The sequence below is a fragment of the Diabrotica undecimpunctata genome, chromosome 1 (assembly GCF_040954645.1).
Source record: "Diabrotica undecimpunctata isolate CICGRU chromosome 1, icDiaUnde3, whole genome shotgun sequence".
Taxonomy (NCBI): Eukaryota; Metazoa; Arthropoda; class Insecta; order Coleoptera; family Chrysomelidae; genus Diabrotica; species Diabrotica undecimpunctata.
The window spans coordinates 112,639,338-112,648,574 of NC_092803.1; the positions used below are offsets into that span (position 1 = coordinate 112,639,338).

A 9,237-nucleotide genomic window follows, 5' to 3' on the forward strand; every position below is an offset into this window, starting at 1 on the left:
TAATGTTTCCATTAAAAGGTTTATTCTTGCTTTTATTATGCTTCTCTAGAAAAAATTTGATTGTTTCAATACTTAAAGATGTTTTGATAACTTGTTTTATGTGGTGAATTTAATTTTCTCTTTCTCTAATTGCATTTAACAAATGGTGATCCCTGCAAATTATTCAGGTTCAATTAGTATTGTTATGAAATCATGTTTTTTTTTGTTTAACAATAACTTATCCGTGTTCGTGTAATTTTTCTAAGCTTCTCATATCAATGTAATATCACATTTTTGAAGTTATACTTCTATACGCGCGCTCCACGTTGGAAATTTGTATGGGAGTGAATCTGTGAAATCATTACATATGTAAGATAATGAGTAAGAGAGAGACAGAAGATATATTTTCTCTCTCTTCCTCTCTCGAATATAAAAATGTTCCTTTTATATATATAATTTAATATTATATATATATATATATATATATATATATATATATATATATATATATATATATATATATATATTATATAAAGATACATATACATATAATATTATACATATAATAAAATATTTATTAATATTATTATTTATGTGATATGTTTTGTATTATTTATTAAATGTTCATAATTATATTAGTCTTTTGTATTTCAAAATAATATTCTCAATAAATCACTGTATGATCCAGAACAGTCGGGGAGGACTTTTTTATTAATATTATTACATTATTGTCATTTTTAAATACCTAAATATTGCAGTTTAATTTGTATTGTATTATTATATTAATAACAAAATAAACAATGAATTACACTGCAGAGTATGTGTAAAAAAATTTTTGCATTCAACTCCTTTCATACATATATACGAAAATAAAAATATACATTTTCATCAAAATATTGATTCAATCCTTCATTGTTAGTAAGTTGTTATTAATTATGTTTCTCTTTCTGCTATGTCTTACCTATAGAATTATATACATATGTAATGATTGTGCAGATTGACTCCCAAATAAATTTGTAACGGCGAATGCGTGTATAGAAGTGTATAACTTCTACCGGCAGTCCCACTGGACTGCCACACCCGTTTTTTTATTATTAGACATATCGAGACACATTCACAAACACAAAAAATGAAAAATCTACAATTGACTATATCTTGACAAACATGACAGCGGTGAAAGTCGAAAAAATTAATGTAGTATCTTGCGGAATCTCAACACAAGAAAATAATACGCGAAAAAACAGAAGCAAATGTTCAGGAGGGGAAGATGGTATTGATGTCAGTTAGGAAAATATTACAAAGACGGTAAAAGAGGCTATTGCACTTGCAAAATATAATTGAAGGGTTAATGTGAAACAATGACAAGCCTCAAAAAGGTAAAAGACGTGAGATATTTGACTTTGAACGTTAAAAATAATATTCTAAAATCCAGTAACAATTTTTGTTGTTTTAGTTTACATGTATGTCGATGCATCCCTATCGAACTATAGTTAGAACAATTTTAATAAAATTACAACAATTTTGAGAAAACAACAGTCTTTATTTAAAAAAATGTGGCTTGTTACAGTATTACTTTAATAATAAATACCCAAAATCTTATTTAATAACCAGCTCGGCGATCTCATCAGCAACATCAGGGCTGACATCCTCTCGTAAACTATTGTAGAAAGGATGATACACTGAAGGTATGTAGGGTAATAATGATCTCACATTTTCGAGTTTCTTTTTTGCAATCCAAATGGGCTCAATCTACTTCTGTTGTAAATCAGATACAGAAAGCACATTTGGACGCCCCTTCTTGACAACAGTAACGGGGTTGTAGGTACCATTCACAGAATGCTTAACGTAAAATACTTTTCTGATATCACTCTTGAATAAAAAGGAAAAAACATTGGAAAAATCTAAATATTGCTGATCATCAGTGCGAGTACTCTTTTTAATGTTCTCTAAGAGTGGTTGTACATTGAGGAAATCTTCCAGCCTCATAACAGTTAAGTTGAAGGACTTCTTTTTTTTTCGATTTTTTTATAACTTGATGCCACTCTTCAGGAGAGTACACAAGCAGAGCATTCTTTTTATGTCGTTTTCCTATAAGAGCAAAATCCCTGTCAGATGAAAGGTGAGTGTGTCCGCTGACTTAAAAAGGGTGTGTAATAGACTTAAACTTTTGTTCCTTCAGTAGCTGTAACCATAAAGATATTAAAAGCCAGTTTTTGTTTTGCCCGGAACAATTATCCGTGAAGAAAACGAGATGTTCTACTTCACCTATCTTTGAGCTCAGAAATTTTATGAGTATTGATGCAATTTCATCACTTTCTCTTTATGCAACGTTTTCCGTCCAGACAAACATATGACCAGCGTCTTCTTCTGAACGCTTGCTGCAAGTCGAACGATATAACACATGTCTTCTTATAAATGATTTTGGACCGGGCTGTTTCACTCTTCAGTAATTGTTGCATTGACTGAGCCTTACACTTGTGCAAGTTAAGTCTTGTTGTTAATTCGCTATAATCTTTTTTTTCTGATTTTGCTGACTCTATTTGGATATTAATTTCCTAGCATGTCTTGCAAGTGTCTGCTTTTGGCAACTTGAATCCAATGTTATACTCGGTATATAATATCTTACGGCAAGTATACTCCTTAACTGGTTCAATTCTTGCTTCTTTACACCAAGGTACATATAAATCCGAATAGAGACTGGTTGTACTCATGTTATGGTCCAGGTAAACTTTATTCATGCTCTCTTGTCGACTTTAGTGACTTTGATACTTTGGAATCGAATGTATGTGGTTTTTAACACTCAGTATATCCGAATCAGATATTTTGTTCACAAGGTTTGTATGCTTTCCTCTGTTGTCTCTTTCTGGCACTAGATTTCCTTATATCTTCTTTCGAACAATGTTATTTACTCTGAACTTAGAAGCTTGAAGTTCATGGATATTTAAAAATTCTATTTTACAGACACATGTAGTTTCATCATTAACATTAATGAAGTAGACTGCATTGCTCTTTCTATCCGATTCTTGATGTTTTTGCTTCCTTCGGTAGGACCTTTTTTTCTTAACAATATCTATACATCCGAAAAAGTACCTATTTTGTAACTCCCATAAACCAAGGTTCCAAAACTCGTTAAAAATATTGCTCTCGTAGCCCTGAAGCTTCCCTATACGTTTTAATGCAACATTTTATCTTGAATAACAGTGTTCATTTCTTTGTCTCCATCGACTTGTTGGAGTTTTGTCGGGTGTGTTTGGTTTTGTCCTTTTTCTTGACGGACCTTGTTCATTATCCTACAACAAAATGCAATAATATAACAAGCCATGTCGCAAGCCACTACAATCATACTTTAATCTTGAATGGTAATAATGTGACAAGCCACATTTAACAAAAAAATTACATACCGCTGTATTTTCATCACTTGAGTTACTTCTAGATTTTACATAGTCAGGATCACGGTCACTGTCATCAAACGTCGACTCATCTTCAGTATTTTTCTTGCTACAATCGTCAAAACTCACAGAAATATCCGAATCCCTTCCGCCCAGTTCACCATTTGGATGTGGCTTGTCATTATGTCGAGTAGATACTAAGACAAATTAGACCTATGCAATAGTGTTACCGCGCCATCTATTAACAAAGGACTGAAATAAATTTTTAGTGGCATGTTATACTATTACCTTAACCGAGCATAGCCTTAACTCTTTTTGAACTTATGTGTAGTTTGTCATTGTTTCACATTAAGCCCTTCAATTGGCACACTAAATACAAGCTTCAGAAATGCATATAAAACACCATGAGTCTGTCTAAAAGTAAAAAAGTATAAGAAGAAAAAACAAGCATACTTGAAATATCATATCAGCAAGAACGTCATCACCATATTAGCAAGAGCATAGAAATCGTATTATGGGTATAAATAATCATAATTAAAACACTAATACTGACGGGAAACTTAAAAGGTCAGTATTAGTAAACTTTTCCATAAAAATGTCATATATGGCATTTAACAAGAACTACGGCAAATGATCCAATCACAACGGAAAGAGATTGACAAACTTAATGGCAGAAATCTTTAGATTGAGACTGGATCAATTAGCTAGCTGATTTATATAAGACAGATAACACAAATGCAATAAGAAACATATGTAAAATAGTATTTAATAAAAATATCGAAATTGAAATGTACGACGTAAAACAAGGCCAACAGAAATTAAAACATGAAAACTACAGAACAAGATGAAATTCCAAGGGTGTTAATATGGGAGAGAACGTATACAATATTATTCCTGAAGTGTTTCCATCACTATAAAATCCCCACTTTTCGTCGATATAGACGATGTTTGGGGATGAAATAATCCCTGATAGGAGTCGTGTTAATAATACCAGCCAATAAAATAGTATGAAGTAAATTGAAGTATGTTGCAAACCAATAAGAAGTTAAGTTTCAAGTTAGTGCAAATTAGTTATCCTTAAAGGTGGTGAAAGCCCAAATTCACCGTAAGTTTTTACCTTTTTCCTATAACCTGCAGTTTAAATTTCAATGCTGAATATTTTCTGATGGAAAAACGATAAAAAGGAAACATACCCATCTGTTATTATTTTTATTTTTCTTCTACATGTACCCAGTGCAATGCAGCGTTAGTGTTTTTTGAAGGGGTACATTCCTTAATTTTCTTTGCATGTTGAGTCACCATGCTTTTTATATAAAACACTAAATTTGTATGTAAATCTGTATGTAATCTACATATAATATAATGACATCAGGTAAATTTTAAAATTTAATTTTTTTTTTAAATAATCTTTCTTTTTGAGGTCATCTTTAACATAAATATTTTTACAAGGTCATTAGGAGAAATTATCATTTAACATTATATAAAGATGTAAGAAAGTATCAAATTGTAATGGACGTTTTTGCTTGTAAGATGTAAATTATGTATGTCGTATGTATGTATGTAGTATGTCGAATTAAATCTATGTTTCCGTTAATAATAAATATTGCTTATGTAACAACATAGTATTTTTGATTTCTCCAACAATCTTCTTTTCTCCTGGTCCACATATAAATAAATGCTAACAGGTTTGCTGAACAAACCTACAAGTAAGGTGTAAATTTTCTTGTTATTTTTTTACGTATATATGTATTTTGGTTTTAAAAGTTTTCCTTAGTACTCACAAAAAAGACAAGACCCTTTTTCATTTTTTCCAATTTTGTCCATTTTCTTTCATATTCTTTATTATCTCTGACTTAAGTATCCCCGTTTCTAACCAGCGATCTGTAGACCCACGTCCCAAAGCTTACCATTGTGTCTTTCAAAACACCTGAGTGCTGGTTTTCATAATGAACGTACTTGGATTTGAAATTCTTTATTTATCTTTTAGTTCCAATACAAAGCTTCCCTTTGGGATAATTTTTATGTTACCGACAATAATACCCAACTTCCGAGCATTCTGTCTTCCCTACCAGACCAGTTGTTACTAGTTGTTACTAGTTGGTTGTTACAGTACTTATCCAAAACGCATTCTAATTACTACCAAAACTGCAGATTGGAAAGTTGTGAACCGTTTTAAAGAAATTTATTTAATTAAAAATCCACTCAAAACTGGACGAACGAACACAGCAACTAATGATAAAAATCCATGGAGTTATGCAACGTTTCATAGAAAACCCTAACACATTAATTCGAAAAACTGCATTAGAATATAATGTAAGATCGGTTCATAACATTCTACTGAAAAATAAATTTTATCCTTTTAAAGTAATGCTTTTCAAGAATTATCTGATGAATATTTTGATTGAAGAATGCAAATTTGTAGAACTATAATGCATAAGGTAGATATACATCCTCAGTTTTCAAATAGAGTAGTTTTTTTATGAAGCTACGTTCATGTTAAATACTCGTACTAATGTAAAACGCTATAACTGCAGATATTAGAATGAAATAAATCCCAGATGGATACCGGAACGCAGTACGTAAAGGCTTTTGAAAGTTACTGTTGTGGTAAATATTATAAATACTACCATGATTGGTCCATTTTTTTAAAAACTGCTTAAATTTTATATCTTCATGTAACATAACAAGCAAATGAATAATATATCCCACAGAAATCTGCTGTTTTACCGACCATGATGAAAAAGTAGTGTTCCTAATATGTAGAATCGTGCGAATGTATTGAACAACGTCGTATTTTTTATATGCTGTAATCAACAAGAAAGATTTTACATTTAAATGTTTAATTTCAAATGCACCTTTAGCGTCTAAAGATTTAAAATGCCACATAATACTCTAAAACTTTGTTTAAAGTTGAATTATTATGAAAATTAAATAAATTGTATGTACAATTTTATTACAAGATTTGCAGTAAATTTTTTCTTCATCAATGCGCAGTTCAGGATGGGATACAATCCATGTACAAATGTTCTTAGATATATTTTAATTTAGTCATCATATTAAACACCAAAAAATAAATTTAAAATTCACAAGGAAACTAAGTTCCTGTAGCTGGCTGTATACCATGTATCACAAAAAATTCAAGTAAAAATCCTTTATTTTATAAAAGGTATATATAAACCTTTTATATATACCTTTTATAAAGGATTTTTACTTAAATTTTTTTTAAATTTAAAATTATTCCCAGTCACCAAACAGTCACTAGGAAGTACAAATCAAAAATGAATATTAAAGTACATTACACCAATATAATTAATTTTCTGATAATACTTACTTGGATATTTAAAGTAACCTAAAAACTAATCTCTTAAACTCAATATAGTTCAGACTATTTGATGAATAAGCAATAACAATGGGTTTTCCCGTTTTGTAAAATTGTACTTCAGCCAAAAAGGATTTAACTAGTTAAGTAAGTATTAAAATAAGTAATATAAGCAAAACATTCATTACATACTTACGCACTTTTACTAAAAATCCTAAGTTATAAGCAAAAAAAAACAAAAAAAAGCAAAATACTTACATATAGTCCGGACTTTCGTCATAAGTCAGTTATGGCGAGGTTATCGTGAAAATAGAACTCCTGACAAGCAACAACATTAATATGAAGTGGAAGTCCTGCCAAGCAACATCCTTATATGAACATTCCATAGCTAAAACTTAATATTGATGTTTAGTTTCAACCGGTAGAGGGCAACCTACAATTACTGCACTTGAATTTATTACCAACTTGCAGCATGTGGATGTGCACCATATTATAATCTCAAAGGTCGTCATAGATACTGTAAGAAATTGGCTGTATGAAGCCAGTTGCTACTTCGAAATATGCTCAAAGCTTACCTTTTTCGAAAGACAATCACAGTGCAACATAAGGGTTCAAAACTGGGATGAAAATATTTGGCTTAAGTTTTGACTTCCATTTAAATTCACGACCAGGAAGAGTGTGTAATCATTCTGGAAATGTTGAATTTTTACATTATTAACAATAAAAACAATTTTTTTTTTTCAAAATTGTCACTTCTAAACTGAACTTTTCGATCACTAAAAATTGTATTTCCTTCAATATATTTGAATAATTATGTGAAATTCTTCATATTCTAGTTTTCTAATTATGTGACAAGTACCTAAAAGATGAACTTAATAAAATTATACTTTTGATCTTTTAAATAAATAAAATATTAAAAAAATATAGCAAACAATTTGTAAAAATCTCAATTAATAAAGTAATAACTAATAATAATTAACAAGTTTTCTTTGTCTAATCGTTTGACTTATTTTTTTAACCTACAAAAAACTAGCGTACGGCACTGTCTATTTATGCCTGTCCTTCTTCCTCCATTGCAAAAGCTATAAAGAAAGAACGACGCCGCCAGTTAATTTAGAACGCAGTTTTACTTAAATGTTTATACACATGTGACCTATTACAGTTCCTTTAAATTAAATGTTATCATATATCTTACAATGAATGACCACATTCTGATTGTTCTAATAAAATATTATTAGGATGTGTCTTTCTTGATAAGCGTACTGATCTTAAAAACACTACTTATAAATTAATATGTTTGCAGTATTACCTATAATGGGGCTTCCAACGTCGTTTTGGGTTGTGGCGTTTCTTTTCTAGAAAATATATATCTTCTAGAACTAAATACAGTACACTATTATAGATATAGACTACAAGCCCATGGGAGCTTTGTAATGGGTCATTTGACCCAGTATGAATCACATATAAAATAACACTACAATATGTAATAAGAACTTTAGAAACTATGCCGTCAGTTCTTGTCGGTACAGGTGAATCACAGGTAAGATAAACTTACCACTCAAGGGGGTAAGTTTTTTTTGCAAACCTATTTGTACGGCATTTATAACTTGGGTAGGTAATATAAAAATAATGACCTGCGACCTAATACAAAATCTAAGGCGCAACCCTTAATTTAAACCTCCATGCTTTGAGTACCGATAAGAATTGGCGGCATATTTTCTAAAGTTGTTATTACATATTGTAGTATTGATTTATATGTGATTCATGTTACTTTTGATTTCGACCACCCCCAGAGAAAATCGTCCTTCTTCTTCTTTGGGTGCCGTACGCTATGCAGCGTTTATTTATTCATAGTGGTTGTCAAATGTACAGCGGTAATTCTTCTCATCTTCTTATTATCGTATTTACTTCAGTACGTCGCACCAGTTTCTTGTGTCTCTTAGTCATAAATGTTGCTTTTGCCGAGGCCCTTCTCGACCTTTAACTTTACCAAGATGATATTTGCACATTTGCTTCACCAAAGCAGTCTCTGCATGCTTTTCTAATGGGCTGGGTTTCTCGACCACGCAACCTAAATGATCGAGGGGATGGTTACCTCTTTGCTGTTTTGGCTAAAATATCCTCTCATTGCAGGTCGGTAAGAATCAGCCTATTTTCTAACATTGCTTTGATCTAGTTGCATACGGTAGCGGATATTCCTTTTGATGGTGTTGTATCAGAATAAGAATTTGGTAGTGCATTATTAAATGCACCTTATATATCAAGGAAGGCGGTTAATGCAATCTCTCCATTATTAATGTCTATCAAGAATTTTTTCTATAAAAGTAAAGAAAATGTATTTATCCCATATGCATGGATGATTCAAACTGAAAACACAATTAATAATTCTAGCCTATTTTTCATGATTGAAAAACACACTCGCTATTTCAATTGTCTCTTGGAGTGTATAACCATTTTTAATACCATAAGAGAGAAAAGTAATTATCTTCAAAATCGCTATTTCATAATAGCTTTTACAGAAACATCAACAACTCAACTGAAGACCATTTT

General features: G+C 30.9%; 1 long non-coding RNA gene across 1 annotated transcript; it reads right to left on the minus strand.

Moving 5' to 3' along the window:
• Positions 1–6,951: 6,951 nt before the first annotated feature.
• LOC140439895 (uncharacterized) lies at positions 6,952–7,755 on the minus strand. The gene is made up of 3 exons (XR_011950747.1): positions 7,711–7,755; positions 7,263–7,376; positions 6,952–7,081 (listed from the first exon to the last, which is right to left on the minus strand). It is a non-coding gene; the product is annotated as an uncharacterized lncRNA (long non-coding RNA).
• Between the last annotated feature and the right edge of the window lie 1,482 nt (positions 7,756–9,237).